Source organism: Myotis daubentonii, chromosome 6 (genome assembly GCF_963259705.1).
Source record: "Myotis daubentonii chromosome 6, mMyoDau2.1, whole genome shotgun sequence".
Lineage (NCBI taxonomy): Eukaryota > Metazoa > Chordata > Mammalia > Chiroptera > Vespertilionidae > Myotis > Myotis daubentonii.
In genome coordinates, this window is record NC_081845.1 from 13869174 (window position 1) to 13891235 (window position 22062).

The following is a 22062-nucleotide window of genomic DNA, read 5'->3' on the forward strand; positions in this document are numbered from 1 at the left end:
TCTTATCCCACTGAAGTAGTTTGCACCACTATAGTTGTATCTATGCAAGAGTGTCATAGAAATCAAATCACATCAAAATTATTGATTGCGCAAAAATTTGGTACTGGCTTCTTCTCATTTGTATAATGCATTTTATTTATTGATTGATTGATTGATTCTTTATTGATTAAAATATTGTATATGTCTCCCTTTTCCCCCATTGACCTCTCCCCGGCCATTCCCACCCCCCAACACATGCCCTCACCCTGCTAGTGTCTGTGTTCATTGGTTATGCTTATATGCATGCATACAAGTCCTTTGCTTGATCTCTTAAACCCCTACCACCACCCTTCCCTGCCTTACCCATGAGGTTTGATGGTCTGTTTGATGCTTCTCTGTCTCTGGGTCTATTTTTGTTAATCAGTTTATGTTGTTCATTAAATTCCACAAATGAGTGAGATCCCATAATATTTCTCTTTCTCCAACTGGCTTATTTCTCTTAGCATAATGCTCTCCATGTCCATCCATGCTGTTGTGAATGGTAAGAGTTCCTTCTTTTTTACCGCAGCATAGTATTCCATTGTGTAGATGTACCAGTTTTTTAATCCACTCATCTGCTGATGGGCACTTAGGGTGTTTCCAAATCTTAGGTATAGTAAAGTGTGCTGCTATGAACATAGGGGTGCATATATCCTTTCTAATTGGTATTTCTGATTTCTTGGGATATATTCCTAGAAGTGGGATCACTGGGTCAAATTGGAGTTCCATTTTTAATTTTTTGAGGAAATCCCATACTGTTTTCCACAGTGGCTGCACCAGTCTGCATTCCCACCAGCAGTGCACGAGGGTTCCTTTTTCTCCACATCCTTGCCAGCACTTGTTTGTTGATGTGTTGATGACGATAGCCATTCTGACAGGTGTGAGATGGTACCTCATTGTCATTTTGATTTGCTTCTCTCAGATTATTAGTGACTTTGAGCATGTTTTCATATGTCTCTTGGCCTTTTGTATGTACTCTTTTGAAAAGTGTCTATTTAGGTCCTTTGCCCATTTTTTTTTATTGGTTTATCTTCCTTATGTTAAGTTGTATGAGTTCACTGTTAATTTTGGAGATTAAACCCTTATCAGAGGTAACATTGGCAAATATGTTCTCCAATGCATTGGGTTTTCTTGTTGTTTTGCTGATGGTTTCTTTTGCTGTGCAGAAGCTTTTTATTTTGTTTATACTAGTCCCATTTGTTTATTTTCTCCTTAGTTTCCATTGTCCTATGAGCTGTATCAGTAAAGATATTACTATAACATATGCCTGATATTTTGCTGCCTGTGAATTTCTCTAAGATTTTTATGGCTTCCCATCTTAAGTTTATGTCCTTTAGCCATTTTGAGGTTATTTTTGTGTATGGTGTAAGTTGGTGGTCTAGTTTCATTTTTCTGCATGTATCTGTCCAATTTTCTCAGCACCATTTACTGAAGAGACTATCTTGATTCCATTGTATGTTCTTGCCTCCTTTGTCAAATATTAATTGAGCAAAATGGCTTGGGTCGATTTCTGAGTTCTCTGCTCTGTTCCATTGGTCTATATGTCTGTTCTTGTGCCAGTGCCAAGCAGTTTTGAGGACAGTGGCTTTATAATATAGCTTGATATCTGGTATTGAGATCCTTCCTACTTTGTTCTTCTTTCTCAGGATTGTTGCAGCTATTTGGGTATTTTTTTTATTCCATATGAATTTTTGGAGAGTTTGTATAGAATGCTTCACGAATTTGTGTGTCATCTTTGCACAGGGGCCATGCTAATCTTCTTCATTCCAATATTAATATATGTGCAGCCGAAGCAAGCACAGTAAAATGCATTTTAGATTCAAGTTGCTGCACATATTAATAGTTTGTTGAGTTTTGTTGTGGTCATGATTCTTTACTGCTAAGTTGTATTCCTTTAGAGATTTACCACATTTTGTTTACCCTTTAATCCGTGTAGAGCTTGGCTGGCGTGGCTCAGTAGTTGAGCATTGACCTATGAGCCAGGAGGTCATGGTTCGATTCCTGACTAGGGCACATGCCCAGGTTGTCGGCTCTATCCCCAGTGTGGGGCGTGAAGGAGGCAGCAGATCAATGATCCTCTCTCTTCATTAATGTTTCTATCTCTCTCTCCCTCTCCTTTTCTCTCTGAAATTTAAAAATATACATTTTAAAAAGACATATAGACATGTTCCAAATTTACTATAATTAGGGGTAGAGGTACTATAGACATTTACGTACAGTTTTTTAGTGCTCATAAGTTTGTATTCCTTTAATGTAAATAGGAGTAGTATGACTGAGTGATACAGTAAAAATATATGGGTGTTTTTTTTAGATTTTCATAACTGATTTTTAGAGGGAGAGGAAGAAAAATGGGGAGAGAGAGAGAGAGAAACATTGACGTGAGAGCAAAATATCCATTGGCTGCCTCCTACATGCCCCCTAGTGCGGATTGAGCCTGCAACCTGGCCATGTTCCCCTCAATTTTCTGCCTATTCTTACTATTTTTAATGCACAGGAAATTCTCAAGATTCATATTTTTGGTTTTCTTGTTTTAAAGAAGTGATCATAAAGTTCATAAAGTTCAAAAGTCATTTTATTCCTGACACTGTGGTTGTTGGGAAAAAAAGCTTGGCCTCCATTATCCACAGAAAAAATGAATTTCAATACCAAGTCTTTGTGACCTTGGATAAATCTGTCTCTTAAATGTTTCAACCAAAAACGAATGTAATTTTATTTATATCATATGGTCATTATAATGGTTTAAAAAGTGGTTGAAAGCATGAGAACAGAGTCTAGAATAGAGCAAATAAAAATTTTAAAAGCATCAGGTGAATTTATAACAGTTCTGTTTTGTTTAATAATGATTAACAAAGAGTCAATAAAGTGCAATGAATGTTATGATAATTTGAACTTAGCCTCACAATTAGCTCACCCTAAAAGTGGCTAACAATGTTCAAATAGAAAGAGAGTGACATCAGGAGCAATAAAAGAGAGAGATAAAGAAGCTGATAAATCTTACCCTGACTTGTCAGTGAGTTCCAAATTGAACTGGGCACTGTCCACATCTTGACTGGACACGGTAGCATAGAAACAACAGGTACGTAAAGCACCAGGGAGTCCTTATTTTTTTTTCTCTTACAACACCAACGATTTACATATGTGTATCAAATAGTCCTATGGATTTGCCAGATTACAAGATGTTGAAGAAATAAGAGAAAAGACCACAAGTTGTATTAAGCTCTTGTTCTTTATCTCTTCTTTCATATCAAAGAAAGTTTATAAAATGTGCATAACAGCTGGAGGGGTTATTATATGGACCACCTTAGAAGTATTCTAATTAAAAATATTAACTGTTCAAACAGTTTAATAACTTAACTATATTGTAACAATATTATTTGATCAAGCCCACAATAGAGTATAATGCCACAGTTAAGCACCACTACTTAAAAGAGGGTATATTCCGTGTCATCTAATTTTAAAATCTTACCCTTTGTATTATTTCATTTCATCATTATGTTTTAATGTAGACTGTAAGTAGCAATGTTTTTATAGTTTATGGAATTATCACTTTGATTTTATTTACCTGGAGCTGCTTAGGTATATGACCTAATGAAAAGAGTGGCATCCTAGTGACAACTCCCCTGAATTATATATCCCATTAATTCCTGAGGGACTTATATCTCACACAGCCTGTGTTGTATTTTTAAAGTTTTCAATTAGCTCCTCCACTTCCTCTGGATGAATGTTGAATTCCAGAACAAATTTAATAAAAAAAATGTACACCCCATCCATATAAGTCCAATGTATGTATTCACCATGGGAGTCATTCTGCCCCTGACCATGAGCTCTTAGTAGACGGCGATAATATTGCTTCCATGGTGACTGTGTCTTAACTGAAAAAACTTCCAGTAAAGATCAAGGAGAACAACTCCGCTGGATTCTTTTACCCTTACCATCAACACTATTACTGTGTGCCGAATCAGTTTCAATTCTGCCCTCTTTTAAAAGTCACTGACACAACAACAACAAAAATGACATTTTGATGAGCACAGCACACTATAGCTACCAAAGAAGAAAAGACACTCCTCGCATCATTTTTAAAGAATGAAGATATATTTAAAAGAATTTTGAGTCATTGTCCAAGAGGACTCTGTCAATCATTTATTTAACCAATGCCACGTGAACAGGAAAGCCTGCATTTCAAGTTGCTCAGTACTCATACATTCAAGACTCACTCAACAAATATTTCCTCTGCCTGCGGTGGCTCAGACATTCTGCTGGGCATCATTTCCCTTAGCTGCCTTTGAGCTGGAGAATTTCCTAGTCAAAGGATATTTGGGCAATTGAGGTGGGGCGGGGGGGTGGGGAGCGGGAATCATTTGAATACAAGAAATGAATATAGAAACTTTATTATCTTTGATCAAATATTTTTTTCATGTGATTTTGCATGCATACCCTTCTTTGGGCAAACATTTAAAAATCACATTCAGCCTGGATGGTGTGCTCAGTGGTTGAGCATCAACCTATGAACCAGGAGGTCACCGTTCAGTTCTCGCTCAGGGCACATGCCTGGGTTGCGGGCTGGATCCCTAATGTGGGGTGTGCAGGAGGCAGCTGATCAATGATTCTCTCTCATCATTGATGTTTCTATCTGTCTCTTCCTCTTTGAAATCAATATATATATTTAATCACATCCAAAACTGGATGACCAGGCAAATTGACACTCACCAGCCTCAGTGTGACAGATGTATTCATACCATTTTAAATTCTGCTGTTTTCTTTTTCTTTTTTGACATATATTTGTTCCAGGATATGTTGTTTTTTAAATATATTTTTATTCATTTTTATTTCTATTGATTTCAGAGAGAGGAAGGGAAAGGGAATGAAAGATAGAAACATCAATGATGAGAGAGAATCATTGACCAGCTGCCTCCTGCACGCCCCCTACTGGGGATTAAGCCCGCAACCCGGGCATGTGCCCTTGACCAGAATGGAACCTGGGACCTTTCAGTCGCAGGCCAATGCTCTATCCACTGAACCAAACCGGCTAGGGCCCGGGATATGTTTTTAATGACTTGTCTGCGTTTTGATTTGCTTGCTTTTTTCAAGGAAAGTGATTGCCAATCACCATGCACACTTCAGGAATTTTGCTTCAGGGAAGTGCCGGCTGGCTAGCTGCTGTTCTCAGGGGCTGCTCCCACTAAAACCCTGTGTTTTGCAGGTAGAGAGCTGGACCTAGCATAATTCTTACTACAGCAATTTGCAGCAAATTGTTCTGCTAAATAGAAATATATTACTTGAAGGCTGGAAGAGTGATGATAAACCTGACCCTTCAGCTCTGCTTTTAAAGGTCATTGTGGTTAAATGTAAGCAAATTGTGGTACACGGTACCTTTTACTTGCTGTTTCTCACTTATTATCTCCCCTCATACCTCATTATGCTAATGTAATGACTTATTTGACAGAGCAGTTTCATCTATAATCTCAGAAATATATAATGGATTTAATTTTCAAGGTTATATTTTCAGAAAACTATTAATGTCCCTTTCAAAGTCATTGAGACTGAGTTATGTTTCAGCAAAATATTAAGTACATTAAAAGTCCCTTTTAGATTTGAGTAAAGTCAATTGGTAATCTAGTTGCAATTATTTAATAGCTTTGAGCCTTGAATTGTTAAACTTATTATGAATTATCCATGCTAACCATTATCCTGAAAAATTAAACTCTCTGCCACATTCAAACTTCATCAGAGACTGTCACCAAAATAAATATGGGTTTTAAAAAAACTGTCAGAGCTTTTCATTTTTAAAATGTTCATTAGATAATGATCTTTAAGTATTCAGGAAATCTTCTTACCTGAATTGAATAAGATTGCCTCTTATTAAAAAGTGAGTTTTAATTTTCAATGGAACACCAGTATTTGTGTATACCATCCCCTCCATCTGCATGCATGGAACTAGACCACCTAAATTTATGTACATAATATTAAAAACTCAGCAGTACCAGATTATCATAATAATGATTGGGCCTTATAATTAAGCAGTAAAACCTTTTCAGTCTGAAGATAGTTCTCATTAATAATCTGATCAAAAGCTTAGGAAAGAACACATGTCATCTGGGAGAAGTATTATTAATTGTCCTAAGAAGACAGTCTCAGTAATTCTTAGCTAGTAAGGAGCCTATCAGAATCATCATTGGTCCACATCCTTTCCTTGCACAGAGGAATTTCGGTTTCTCTTATTATGGTTACCCTGCTCTCATCCTAGAAAATGAAAGACTTAGGATATGTCAAAATATATAGTTGGATGGGAGTAAATAATATCAGACATATATGTGTATTGATCATAACTTTTTAAGCTATCATGCCATTCTTGATACCTTATAAATTGTACACTTCTTTCAGTTAGAGCCTTAAGGTCTAAAACATAGCACCAAATAAAAATACATACAAAGTATATACTATTAATGCCCATTAGAAAACATTGAACCCAGACAGGGGAATTGAAAGTCTTCATCAGAAATAATAGGTGGGGAAGTAAATTTTGGTGAGGTTGTGTATCACTTATTATGAATCCTGCTAACTCATTTCAAAAGTTGATTATGTATGGAAATTCTGTCCTGCTAAATCAACAAGGCCTACGCTTGCTGAACTTGTTGCTTCACTACTCCTAGAGTGCCAGGCTCACACACATTTTCACAATGACCCACTACCATACAGGCATTCCAGCAAGTGGGGAAAAGGACAAGGAGAAGCCCTCCCTTGTTGTGGGAAGGCACCAGATGTTGTACACATCACTCTACACTCTACTCACCTCTTATTGGATAACACTCAGACACATGACCACTGTTAGTTCTACTGGAATCTGAGAATTATGGTCTTTATTGTGGATAATGTTTACCTGGCTAAACCATTATGCTCCTGCAACTAAGAAATAATTTTTCTTAAAGCACAAAAGAGACATGCTGCAAAATTAGAGTATCTGCCACATGCAGTTAAAACAGAGAGACAAAGATAAAAATAAGGTGTCCAAGCCAGCCCATGAGAGGGAGGAAGGGGAGCATTCAGAAGGTTATTTACATGTGTAAGGGTCATTTTTTTTTAAATTGTAAAGCACCCCAAACTGACTCTGGTTATCCAGTACAAAGGGGTTTGTGTAGAAGCCATTGGATAGTTCACAGAACCAACAAAAAGATTGAAGAAAATGGCCAAGAGTTCTGGACAGCTGAGTATACACCAGATCATGGGCCTGGATCAGTGTTGTTACAAAGCCACCACCAGGGGCACCTTCACCTTCAAACAGGCTGTTAGGCTGCTGGATTCTCATCTCTATGACTCTATGGCAAAAACATCTTGTCGTCTGTTTTTCTCTATATCCCTCCTGGCAGGACATACAGTTGACTGAGCATCTGAATGCACTGAGCATCTGATGAATATACTCTTCATACCTGGATACTGAGGATTAGTCTCCTTTCTACTTCAGGGTGTTAAAACGCAATTCATCACATGCACTACACACACACACACACACACACTTTTTTATTCTATTGGGAATGCTAATTTCTGTGTAATATTTCGCTTTCCTAGCAGAATACTGAGTTGCCCTGATCCAATTCAGGGGTCTCCCACCTACCAATTCTGATTGTATTACCCTTGGAAAAAATAAGAAATTGAGAATTTCTTCCTTGCTCAATTCTGTGCCTACAGCAAGTGGAATTTCATTCTACTTTCTCTCTGGTATTCTAAGTGTCTGCCAATGGGCCAGAAACTACTTACTTCTACATCTTCTTACAACTGTTGGAAGCCATTTCTAACTTTCCTTAAGTTTAAAGCCTCTGGTTATAAACAATGAGTGCACTAACATCAAGTTAGATATTCCCTAAGCAAGCTATAGTAGTCTGCATATTCAGAATAAGGTAACACAAAAGCAGCAGAGCACAAAAGCATCACTAAATATCCACTTCATCACATGTACCGCACACACACTCACACATATTCTACAGCGACAGTAAGTCAGAATTTTCCTTTTGTCTGCTCAAAGTTCTAATGATGATTTAATGAGGAGGGAGATATGCTACCTGCTGCAATTTGTTGGAAATAAATTCTTCATAATTTAGTAGTAGATGTCATGAATAATATACACAGACTACCATAAATGCATGATTCTACTTTCCTTAATGTTTATTATAGAAAAGCAAATAAAATATAATAGAAAAATCCACAAATTCCTTTTCAACAACCCCCAAATTACTTTCATCATCACCAATGTGTCAGAAGAGGATTTAAAATTTATTAGTTACCAAGGAATTTCTGTTTTTCCCAACAATTTTATACAATTAAAGAAATCAAAAATATTAACACAGACATTGTAAGTAACAAAATCAGCTAAACATGAATGTAAAACCATTTGAGGCACATCATGAAACAGACACAAAAATAATGACTTAGGCAAATGCTTACCTCTGGAATTAGTCTGCCAAATCCCCTGCAGGAAATGATGACTTAGCCAGAGTGAAGGAGAAAGCAGTGGAGTGGATAAATGGAGTTGAGCCATGGGAACAGCTGATGGCATTATGATTAAATTTGACATACAGTAATCTAGAAATCAAAACTGCAAACTAGTTAGCACCAAAACAAATCTTATAACATTAGAAAGATCAACCTTGAAGACAAAGTCATGTTGACAAACTGCACATGCACTGAAAAGAACAAAAAGAGTTTCAGCCTAAAAGGAAAAAATGGTTTATTTCAATAAGAGTTGCAGGACAAAGCTACAGCATAACCCACATGTTGTTATTGTACCTGTGTGATATACAGTACATTTGGGCTCAACTATGAAAGCAGAGAAGTAAAATGAAATAGAGTTCTATTAAATGTTTAAAAACTACAAGACATAAAAGAATAAATACTTTGAGTTCAGAAAGAAAAAAGGTTTAAATTGTAAATAGTTAATAAACGACAATTGAAATATATAAAACCTATCTCCAGTGAAGTTAAATCCATTTTCTTTAAGAACAAGGGATCAATGAAGAAAGAAATTAAACCATTCTAAGTTGGAATGGGAAATTAAGTTAGTGAGGGCAGCAAATGAGAGTAGGTGATGGATTACTACTTTTCATTACCTTTGGGAAAAGGGATATTAAAGTCAGATCATTGATGCAGTTTTGTACTTGTGGTGCCTGAAGTGGCTCAGAAGAATGTCTAATGAGGTAGAGATATATCTGCCAAAGCATCCTATGTTATAGATGAACAAATTATCACAACACTGGAGGCATTTTTCTAAAGCATCGGGTTATTTAAGTATTAGTGGGGGTAAAATATAAAAAGGAATGCGAAGGAATTGTTTTTGAACAGGAAGTTCAAATTGTAAATATTTTAACTCACTTTCAACCAGCATTTGGTATAGAATCTAAAAAAGTAAAAATCCAATAACTATTTTTCATCAAGATTTTAACAATTAAAGTATACAAAGCAGTAAAGCACTGATCTACAAATACAAAAGGTTCTCCATAAATGTAATAATAATAATAGCAACAAACATAACAACATTAATAACAGAAACTTGAAAGATGACAGACAATATAATGACTGGAAATAAAACTAGAAAACGGGTCAATACTCTTTCCCCACTATTACATATTCTGAAGTTTGTGGATATTTCACTTTTCTCCATGAAATCTTAGACATTTTATTTCTTAAATGAGTGTGGTGCAGTAGCTGATCTTATTCTACTCTGCCTCCCAGCACTGAGGCCATTCCCAGTTGCAGAAACAGCCACCCATCTTTCACCAATGAAATTTGACTACATTGATTGTGTTGGACACTTTGAGTTGCAAGTAACCAAAATTCACATAGTTGACTTCAAATAGCAGAAGATGCATAAGGAAGAAAGTATCTCAGGATGTCCAAAGAACTGAGACATAGCTTGGAAGTTAGCAAATACATACTACAGTTTACTCAAACTATATCTATTGTCAGTACTAGGGGTCTAGCATCATGATCTGATAGGACTTGATATTAGACTTGCTGCAAAAATATAGTCCACTGGGGATAAGTGCATCAGGTGTTCACATATTCATGATATTATGGCCTCACTGCCAGCTCCTACCATGAAGAATTGCTCTTTGGGGGGCAGAACCATTTGGTTATCAGCAGCGGGTTGATTACCTTTACAATTACCTTTACCAACTCTTTAACTCTGGCTGGAACCAAGCTCATTTTCTTTTTTTCCCCCACATCAGGGACCTGTATAATACCAGCAATTCCTTTTCCTACCACAAATCTAATGGATGGAGAATAAAGTCAGCTAACCAAATAAGGCTGCTCTATTTTTAATCAATTATGCAAATAATGTGGGTACTTCCCAAGCATTACAGTGGAAAATGTAGACTAAGAATGATGCCAAATTGAAGCTTTATGCTGTCCCCAGAATCTACTCTTTTAGTCTCTGAACACAAGAAGCTGCATAACAAGCACCACGGGCTCAGTAAATAGTGTTGATCAGTTCTAATGAATTTCAAGCCGTCCCTTGAGGACACCATGTTCTCTCATGCCTCTGTGCCTTCCTATGTTCTCCTGCCTCTGGCTGGAATACAGTCTCCCACCAGTTCACCTGCATGTCATTCTTCAACCCTCAATTCTCAGTTAAAAAGTCCACCCATGTTGTGAAACTCTATTCTTCCCACAAATGCAGGTGTTCTATTGACCAGGCTGACATCATGTAGATTCACTTAATTAATGAAACTGATTACTTGTCCTCAAGCTACATCCCATGTTGTTGATGTCAGGAATCTAGCCTTTTAATCTTTCTATACCTCTGCAACCACCACAGTGAGTAGCTCAGAGTAGATGTTTAAAAAAGAAGTATTTGTTGCTTTGGATGTTCTGTGGAAATATTTATGTTTCCTGATCCATAGAGCAGACTACTTAAAGGAGATTATTCACCTGAATGTATTTCCATCTAATAACCAACAAGTGAGATTAGTATTTGAACAAAAATATTTAAGTTGCATATTTACAACTTGATATCATTTTAAAAGTAGCTGGATTGATGATTCACGTATAATTTTTAAAATTATGAAAATAACAGATATTTATGTATTTTGATACAGTTTCACCAATTAGTGAGAGAAGAAAACTGAATAGACCAATCAGCCAATGGATACTGAGTGCCTACATTCTACATGGCACTAAGAGAATGAATTACAAATGAGCAACATATCAGGGTGCTAGAATGGATCTAGCAAGTGAGCTCCTAGTTATGAGCAAGGTTGTGTTTAGTTGGTGGCTGTGCTGTTTCTCATGGAGTAAATATTTTCAGGAAAATAACATGAAAAAAGGGAGGTTTTCACAAGGAAGAAGATAAGTAACTGAGGACTGGTGCCCGGAGCCGGTCCATCCTTGCTGTTTCAAGGGACCTGGCATATATGGCATACGGTTCTTAATATGTTTGCTCACCTTCTTGGCGCTGTGTTTTAACCAAGGTCACCTCTCTGAGAAAGGTTGAATCCCCAGGTAGGGATTTTCCCCTGAAGTTAGGGAGGGAATAAAACCCCTCAACTAAGTGCCAGGCGGGTAATTAATCCCTTTAACTACGAACAATCATGCTTAAACTACATAATATTTTCTCCCTGGAATGGAGATAAGAAACGCCCTAACCTTTGTAATAGAGATTGATAGGATTGAATCAACTGGTATAAATACAGTTGTAACAAGACAGAAACACTCAGAACTCAGAACACAGAATCAAGAACACAGGGGCTTGGAAGACTACAGAAATTGGCAAGAGAACCGGACTGAACCTGGCTGGAGAACCTACAGAACCTGGCAATAGAACCAGGCAAGAGAACCCAACCATGCTGATCAACTGAACGCTGCCTCCGTGTCCTTCCTTCTTCGCCGACTCCGTCCACACCTTTGGGGACCCCTGGACCCGATGGGGCTGGACCCCGGCATCTGGCGCCCGAACAGGGACCCTTAGGTAAGCGCCCCGCACTCGGGACGGATCGGACTCCACCGTAGGAAGAAGGTGGATAGTCTTCGCCGACTCCGTCCACACCTTTGGGAAGCCCTGGAACAGGATTCCCCTAGGTTAGCCACCCCCCATTGAGAACCCCCACATTCGGGACGGATAGGACTCCACCAGGGTGCTACAGACCCCCCTATAGAGGATAAGTAGGGTAAGAAGGTGGATAGTACAGAACTTAGTTTGAGAAGATGTGCCATACTGAGTCCAAAGAAAGAAGACTCTGTATTGATCTTTAGATTAAGAAGATGTGCCATACTGAGTCTAAAGAAATAAGACTCTGTATTGATCTTTTAACACTTATGCTTGCTAGCAGAGGAATTAAGGTTACTCCCAGTCAGATGGAACATTTTATACAAGAAATACGTCCATGCTTTTCTGAGGAAGGAAAGGTGCCGGAAAGGTAAATGTAGAGGCATGGGAGAAGGTAGGCCCAAGGAGCCTTATCCTTAACCCCACTGCAGCCTTCCCACCCCGGGAAAGTGCAGGATTGGCAAGCTCTCCCTGGGATGATAGATCAGGACTCAGGTAATAGCGGAAAGCGCCAATCCTACTCTTAAAATGGATACAAGAGAGCATTTCAGGTTTTTCTTTTTAGTGCCTGCTTTTAAAAAATAAAAAAGGGGGAATTTGCCTGGAGCCGGTCCATCCTTGCTGTTTCAAGGGACCTGGCATATATGGCATATGGTTCTTAATATGTTTGCTCACCTTCTTGGCGCTGTGTTTTAACCAAGGTCACCTCTCTGAGAAAGGTTGAATCCCCAGGTAGGGATTTTCCCCTGAAGTTAGGGAGGGAATAAAACCCCTCAACTAAGTGCCAGGCGGGTAATTAATCCCTTTAACTACGAACAATCATGCTTAAACTACATAATATTTTCTCCCTGGAATGGAGATAAGAAACGCCCTAACCTTTGTAATAGAGATTGATAGGATTGAATCAACTGGTATAAATACAGTTGTAACAAGACAGAAACACTCAGAACTTAGAACAGAATCAAGAAGACAGAACCTACACGGAGCCTAGAGACAGAAGAACTTTGCTGGAGAGAGCATGCCGGAGGATCCTGGAGAGGGACTGGCCTCGGAGCCTAGAGACAGAGCCTAGCGGGAGAACATGGCAAGGGATCCTGGACTGAACCTGACTACAGAGATTGGCAGGAGAACCTGACTGGAACCTGGACACTGAACCTGACTGGAGAGCCTGGACAGAACCTGGATGGAGAACCTAGCGAGGGAACATGGCTACAGAACCTTGCTGGAGATCCGAAGCAGAACCTCTCTGGAGATCCAGACCAGAGCTTGGCTGGAGATCCGGGCTAGAGATCCTGGCTAGGTTGCTGATCAACTGAACTCTGTCTCCGTGTCATTCCTTCTTCGCCGACTCCGTCCACGCCTTTGGGGACCCCTGGACCTGCTGGGGTTGGACCCCGGCATATGGCGCCAAACAGGGACCCCCTAGGTCTACGCCTTTGGGAACCCCTGGACCTGCTGGGGATCGACCCCGGCAGACTGGCATATCTCATCAGTAGCAGGGGCACATGGGAGAGAAACCTCTCCTTATGAATCATTAATCTTCAGTTGCCTTCTCCTGTAAATCAGAACTGCAGTCTGAAACATAGTAAAGTAGAATTACGTATCCAAGGTTGAGTGTGGTTTCAAACTCAAGTAGTCTGAGTTTAGACCCTACTGCCCTAGCCACTTTGTACCCAGCCTTTCCTCTTCAATAGATGTTTCTTGTGTAATTGTAATTACTCTCTAAAATTGTTCTACCTGTAGCCATTTTATAAAGTCCATTTGTTGACGGAGCTGTTGAATGAACAGTGTAGTAGTGAAAGGGGGCCTTAACCGAATTGTCTTCTCACGAGTTTCAGGGCAGACATGGCAATGGCCTAGAGTTTCCAGTACTCAATGGCCAGAAGTGAGCTCTAGAGCAGAAGGGCTCATGGAGATACTGGGAGTAATGAAGAGACTATCTCATTGCTAAGGAAACACTCCAAGCTACACAGACTCAAAATGGGTCAAATGTTTAACCCCAGAAAGCAAGAGGAAACTGTTCTTTGAAAGAGGAAGAAAGTCCAAACCTCTGGGTTTATAACACAACCAGAAAAAATCAATAATTTTCAAATCAAAAGATATTTTTTTTAAGGAAAGAAATAGTGTGAAGAGGCAGCCATGTGAAGTAGTGAACTATGGGCATTGATATATCTATCTATCTGTGCCAGATCTGATCAATATCCTACAAAGTAGTGCTCAATTGTTTAGCTACTCAAAAAATTGTTAAAACTAGCTACCTGAACCATGAGATTCTGCCTTATGTGAAACTAATGAAAAAGTATATATAGCCACATAGATTTAAAACCTGATAAAAAAGAGGCCATCATCAGTAAATAAAGAAATAAATTGTAGGCTATTCACATGAGGGACAGACAGTAGTTGCAGTATGAATAGTTGCAATGAGAATAAACAAGCTACAATTACATTCAAGAATGCAGCTGACTCACCCGGCTGGTGAGACTGTTATTTGAGCCTTGTCCCATGCACCCGGAGGTCACCAATTAGGGCACATACCTGGGTTGCAGGCTCAATCTCAGTAGGGGGCGTATAGGAGGCAGCTGATTGTTGTTTCACTGTCATGGATGTTTCTATTTCTCTACCCCTCTCCCTCTCTCTCTCTGAAGTAAATAAAATATATATATATATATATATATTAAAGTGCAGATGACTCTAACAAACATAATATTGAGAAAAAGAAGCCAGACACCAAGAAATACATAGTATGTGGATGCATTTATATAAGAATAAACCAGACAAAACTAACCTACAGTGTTTAGACAGAGTGTTCTTAACTCTGGGGAGTAGGGTAAATTGTGTCTGAAGATGGACAATAGGAGGATTGGAGGAATATTATTCTATCTTTGATCTTGTTCGTGGTTATGTTTATGCTCAGCTTGTCAAAATCCATTGAGTTGTATACCAACAATTGTGCCTGTGTGTTATGCTTCAATAGAACAGATTTAAAAATCTGGAATAAAATCTTAAATCTTGAACACAGAGGAGTCCAGCCTAAATATATTTATTATTTCAAGCAACCCCAATGATTTTTTCCCTGGCAAACTTTAAATTGATACTGGAGGGGAAAAATAGATTTCAAGAGAAGAAGAGAAGAAATTGCAACAATTAGAAATCTAATTAGCTCTGTATTTTAATACAGTTGAATGCAATTATCTGTGCCCTCAGATACAAAACATTATTCTTTTGTCAGATAACTGACATTTTAAAATGCTAAACCTATGTGGGAGAAAAAGAGACATTAATTCAAAATTTCTATTTTTTACTTATTTATTAATATAGACTCTTGGTAAAATAATTTAGATTCTTGTGAAAAAAATTTGTTCTGTACTTTTTTCTAATATCGGAAGGAAGCTAATAGTATTATTCACGCATTTATTAGGCAGAAACTGGGAAGCAAATATGTGCATAAAATGAATCCCTCATGAACAAGATTTGAAATAACACATTTTATGTTTCATTCATCTTAATCTGGAAATGTTCCTTCCTATAAAAATATCTCCACATTTGTGATATGCTTTGCCCAGAGAGTGTCTGAGCATCATATTTACTTCAAGGTTGCTAATCAGGCATGCATGCAATTGTGGCTTATACATCCAATTTGATTGACCCACTCAGGCAAATGTAAGGGCATCAATGCACTTGAGCAAGCTCTCCTCTTTAAATGCCCTCTGGTTGATAAATTTTTTAATTAATTGCTTTGCATTAAGGAAAACAGTTCCCTTCTAAAGTTACCTCAAGAAAAGGTAGCAAGCATGTTAAGAAAAACTGTGGACTGGAATTAGGAAAGGAAAATCAGATGGAATGACACAGCTCTGAGGACCAATTATTCTATCTTTCTCTTTAGCTTTATGAGCTTTATCATAATATTCCTGCTTGTGGGCACAAACTCTCCATTCTCTTCTAGATGCTGATAATTTCCTCTTTCTGGTCTTTATCTCCTAGTTTTTTGTTTGCTTGTTTTTCTTATATAGAATCCATGTTCCCTACAAACGGTGATTTTTATTTTAAGATTCCTGATTGCATATAACAAAAACCAACTAAAGACAACTTAATTTTAGGGAGTGAGGAATATTAAAGGTAAAACAATTTCTTTTGCAATTGAAAAAAAAGGAATAAAACACCTAGATATAAACTTAACAAAGGATGTGAAGGACTTATATACTGAAAACTACAAAGCATTCTTAAAAGAGATTGAAAATGACAGTGAAATGGGAAGATCTGTGTTTTGGAATGGAAGAATCAACATAGTTAAAATGGCCATATTACCTAAAGTGATATATACATTTAATGCAACCCCCATCAAAATCCAAAACGTTTAGCTAACATCACCCCAATAAGTTTAACTTTGCACAGATAAGACTTCAAGGACAGATATGCAGGTGGTTCTTAAGAAGGGAACCAAGAGTATTTTGCCTCAAACATTCATGTCTACTTCTCATGTGTGTTTCTTTTACTTTTTCCCCTCTCTGTAGACCAATCCTCCTGGTCCCTCGTCAGCATGATGACATATGTTCACACACAGTTCCTAAGCCCACACTCAAAGTCCAATATTGTGAAGAACTCTCCTTTCTCTTAGTTCTAATTCCCTCTTGGGAGCAAGTGTCCAATTGCAAATATGACCACAGAGCAGTGCTTCCCAGTGAAACATGGCTGCTGGCCTCACCCCTGAGGAAGGGAAGGCAATTCCAGGGGAGACCGAGCAACAAAGCAAGTCTTTGCAGAAATCAGCATGTAGTAACTCCAATGGCTGCAACTTTTTCCCAAGGCTGCCTCCTCTTTGAATCTTTTAGCTCACAACAATGAAGTATGTATTTTCTCATTTAAATTTCAGAAAGAGTGGATGCCATGTCAAAACATTTCTTTCTTCTAGCCTGCGAGACAGTGCATCACTAGCCCGTCTGTGACTCAACAGCCCCTGTGCTGAGTCTTGAGGCACACCACATTCTTACATGAGCATCAGAGGATGGGTTAGAGTGAGATTTTCCCAGGAGGCATGGCAGACATTCTATGATTTGGCCTGTCCAGTACCGTAACATAGCTCTCTGCTATGTTAAAGAGAAATGTCACACAAATATTCCTCACATGGCGATATTAACACAGTCATGCTAAGGTCCATTATTCCTCTGGACATACTCTTTGAAGGGGAAAATAAAATTCCATGGGCAATTATGTTTGCAATGAACAGCAGGGCTAATGCTTTTTTTTAGATTTACAAAATACATTAGGTTATTAAATGCTCAGAGAAGAACATTTACACCTTTATTTAACCCATTTCCCACCCTCATTGGATGGCATAAGAGGTCTTATTTTGCAAATTACAGGAACCAATTCTTCAAGTCATATTATGTAGGGAAAAAATGACGGGGGAAAATATAACCCAACTTTCTATATAAACTAGGAACCAGTACAGTAAAGCTCTTAAATTTCTTATCTTGCTCTTCCTGTCTCCTCTCCCTGAAAAACTACCCCAGTCTTCTCTTACAAGACTAACTCTGTACTCAATCCATATGCAAAGTAAAACATTGCTCTATTAACTATTCCTCTTATTTTTTAATATATTTTTATTGATTTCAGAGAGGAAGTGAGAGAAGAGAGAGATAGAAACATCAATGATGAGAGAGAATCATTGATCAGCTGCCTCCTGCATGCCCCCTACAAGGGATCGGAGCCTGCAACCCAGGCATGGGCCCTGACCTGGAATTGAACCATGACCTCCTGGTTCACAAGTAGACATTCAAGCAATGAGCTATGCTGGCCAGGCTTAACTATTCTTTTTAAATTTCCCTTTCAAAATGTCATTTTAGACTTAAACTAGAATGTTTTATTTTTTATTATATCTTTAAAGAAAAGGGATTTGGAAGTAGTGATAGAGGCAGTGATGGAATTTAGTGTGTGTCAAGTTATTGACATCACTCTTGGGGATTAGCACCTGTAAATTAAAAAGAAGGGGACATACAAATCAGCCAAAAAGAAGGACATTTTTTTTTAAGTATGTTCTAAATTATGGAAAATTTACCATAGAACCAGTGTCAGTTAACATTAATACTACACATATTATGAAACAGGTCTAAACACTATATGCATTTGAATATATTTCACTAGCAGAGTAAACCTATGATGTAATACAAATGTTATTCCTGTTTTCCAAATTAGGCACAGAAAGCTTAGGTAAATTGCCTAAAGACACACAACTTGTAATTTGTAAATCCGGGATCTAAGCAAGGACTGGACCCTATGGTGTTATGAATGTAATCAGATTTTTTTTGTATGTATAGGTGTGAAATAAAAAGAAAATAGCTTTATTTAGCCTTGAACTCAATAATAATTCAAGCTATTAGAGTTTTCAACATTTTATGGGTTAACTTTATACAAAGTATATAGCCGCATCTCAAAGATCTTAAACACTATTCATTTTCTTTGACTATAGACAAAGTCTAGTCAAATCTGCCTCACCTAATCCTCTTCAATTTCATTTTGATATCTTCACAAAAAGCCTCAACCTAATATTTGAGTATCTCAGTTATTTGGAAGATTAAAAGAAGGTCCACATATTTATTGTTATGTGTGAATACCAAGACTTCATAGGTCATCAGTTATCTCTAATTGTGTTGAATATCAAAAAGCAGGTTTCTTTTGTTGTAGAATGAGGCCATGCACTTTTTGAGCTTTGATTAGTCACAAGCCTAAAAAAATCAAATTTATCTCACTTTTTTGTTAACTATATCAAAACACCTTTATGAAAGCAAATTAAGTACGTCTTTGGTGTTAGTTCCATTTGTACTTTTAACTTCCTTTTCTAAAGAACCCATGTACTATGTTAAGTTTAGCAGAGCTTGGGAAGCCAGGGTGCAAAAAGAAAGTAATTTCCTAAGGGGCTAAGGAATGAGACCCCACTGAGTGAAGAAAGGAATTGGCTGCTTACAGAGAACTTGGTCTGATTCTCAGAGGGTTGGGTTAAACCATGAATGTATGCACTTTATGCCCTTTGATAAAAAAATAAACTTGAAAATAAATCTATTTTAGCAAAGTTCACAGAACTGCTCCATTTGATTTTATATTTGTGAAGCAGTTTAAAGATGCTTTTATTTTTTAGATTTATCTTTATTGTTGAAAGTATTACAGATGTCTCCCTTTTTTCCCCATTGACCCTTCCCCATTTAGTTGTATACTTCTTGGCATCTTAAATTGTTTCTCATAAGTCAAAGGTCTATAATAAGATAGATACTTGAAACACTGGTAAAGTACAAAATAGTGCTCTCAGGTTTTTATTTTAGTTTCTGTTTACTTTTTTTTAAATTCATTGTAGGGAGACTATTGTCTTCTTCATTTGTAGATTTTTGAAATATTGATCCAGACACGGAGAGGCATTGAGGGCCTTGGAGGGAAGGTAGGGGAGGGTGGGGGTAAGGGGGAGAGATCAACCAAAGGACTTATATGCAAGCATATAGGCCTAACCAATGGACACCGACAACGCGGGGGGGGGGGGGGGATGAGGGCATGAGCAAGGGGGTAGGGGATAACGTGGGGATAAGGACACATATGTAATATCTTAATCAATAAAAAATATATTAAAAAATAAATAAAGTCTTTGCTGCCCAATATAAAATCCTTTCCTCAATATTTCTTTATGCTAGAAAAGAAGCAACATTTGTTACATGTGAAATTGATGAAAAGAGATTTTCAATGATGTGCACTTCAGAAAAATGTCTCTCTCTTAAACATATTAATAACACTAGCAACAGCACTAAACACTTTCATATCACAAAAACTGGCACGAGCTTAAATCTTTAGAATAACCCATGGCTACCTACAAACATTGTGTTAGCATTAGAACGCTTTCTTTTTTGTTTTTAAACAGATTTCAAACCTTTCCTTTCCAGTTCTAATTATCATGTAATAAAAGAATAAATGAAACAAATAATACCAAAATGACATGAACTAACCAACAGAAAACACAGAAATTCTAGATATTAAAAGCAAGGGTCTTTTCCCTCTAGAGAACCAACCACTGTGTGTTGTGTTCAGTGCCACCAGGTTACACACCACCAGGGGATATGATTCACGTTGCGTTTAGCTTGTGCTATTTTGTGACTTTGCTTTCCTTACATAATGCAAAAATTTCCCACATCTCTAAATCCATTTTATGTGCTTTATGCAAAACTTTGCATACAGTTGATTTTATGTAAGCAAAATGCTATATATCAGAAGAATTATCTATACATGTGTAATGAAGTGAAGAAAAATTGTATTATCTTAGTGTACCATGCTAATAGCAGCATGCCTTTACTGTAAGCATCGGAAAGTGATAAAGAGAAGGAGGAACTAGGGGTGATCATTGCAGTGAATTTATGTTTTTCTCTTCCCTTAACATTTCAGTTTGTTTTTTAAATTGAGTTTATTGAGGTGACATTGGTTACAAACCCATACAGGTCTCCACTGTACAAATCAATAAAACATCATCTGCCCACAGCATCCTGTGCACCATCGCCCCAAGCCAAGACTCTTTCATCTCAACCTTCCCCCGCCCCGCCCTCCGCACCTTTGAACACCTCCACTTAACTCCAAATCTCCTTTCCCTCTGGCTATCATCCCACTGTGACTAAGTGTTAGGTATATATGTTTTATCACAAATCCTTTCACCTTGTTTTTCTAGCCAGTGATAGCACTAATAGTAGCTACTCAATATAGTTAGAGAATATAATGTGTTAGGTTTCCTTAATTGTTTTAGAATGTATCTGCACCCATATCTACGATCTTCTACATCAATGGAAGACATGTCCCACATTATGTTAAGGCTAATCATTCTGCCTATACTTCACATATCCCTTCCCATCTGTTCAAGGCTTCCATATCAGTGATTACCCACTTTCCTGTAGGTCTCTGCAACAAACGTTTTAGGTTGAGAAATCCTATCACCTATCCAATTCTCTGGTCTCTTGCTTGTCTCTCCTATGAAGGCTAAACAACTTTTTAAAATTCGTGATTCCCCAGCCTCTCTTTTAATATTGATTGATCATGTAATATAGCATAAGAACAGTAATAGGAGCAATTTCACTTTGTCTGCCCTGCTTTTCCTCTTAGCAGGTATAATACCCTACCTAGTGAGATCTCTTGGTTCTACAGTTTTCCCAGTGGGAAGAAGAACGTCCAAGGTGGGCATACAACTCCCCAGTGTTCCATGACATTCAAGTCTCACTTCATGGGGGGTCACAAGAGGACTAGCAGGATAGACCACCAGAGATTAGCTAGAGATGGAGAAGTGAAGTGGAGCACACAGCAACTAGCCTGTGGATCTTGACAGATTATATTCCTGCTGCTGGAGGTGCCTAGCCAAGATCTGATCCAAGAATACTGTTCATCTGCAGAGGCGAGCCAGAAAGATACAAAAACAACATAGAAAAATCAGTTGTGCTTCTATACACTAACAAGGAATATCTGAAAATGAAATGTAGAAAACTATCCCATTCATAATAATATCAAAAGTAATAAAATGCTTAGGAATAAATTTAACCAAGGAAGTGAAAGATCTATACACTGAAAACTATAAGAATAAATGAAATAATATTAAAATGAGATGAACTAACCAACAGAAAACACAGAAGCTAAATGCAATGTGAATCATATCCCCTGGTGATGTGTAACCTGGTGGCAATGAAAGAAATGGAAGATAACACAAATAAATGGAAAGATACCTCAAATTCATGGATCAGAAGAATTAATAATGGTAAAATGTTCATTATACCCAAAGCAACCTATAAGTTCAATACAATCCCTATCTAAATCCCAATGGCATGTTTTACAGAAATTAAACACACACACACACACACACACACACACACACACACACACACACACGGAGCCACAAAAGACTCCAAATAGCCATAGCAATCTTGAGAAAAAAGAACAAAGCATTACACTTTCTGATTCAAACTACATTACAAAGTTATGGTAATCAAACAGTGCTGGGGTCC

At 37.8% G+C, this 22062-nt stretch overlaps 1 non-coding gene across 1 annotated transcript; it reads right to left on the minus strand.

Moving 5' to 3' along the window:
• Window positions 1-1716: 1716 nt before the first annotated feature.
• Window positions 1717-1818, minus strand: LOC132237765 (U6 spliceosomal RNA). The gene has a single exon (XR_009453604.1). It is a non-coding gene; the product is annotated as a U6 spliceosomal RNA (small nuclear RNA).
• Between the last annotated feature and the right edge of the window lie 20244 nt (window positions 1819-22062).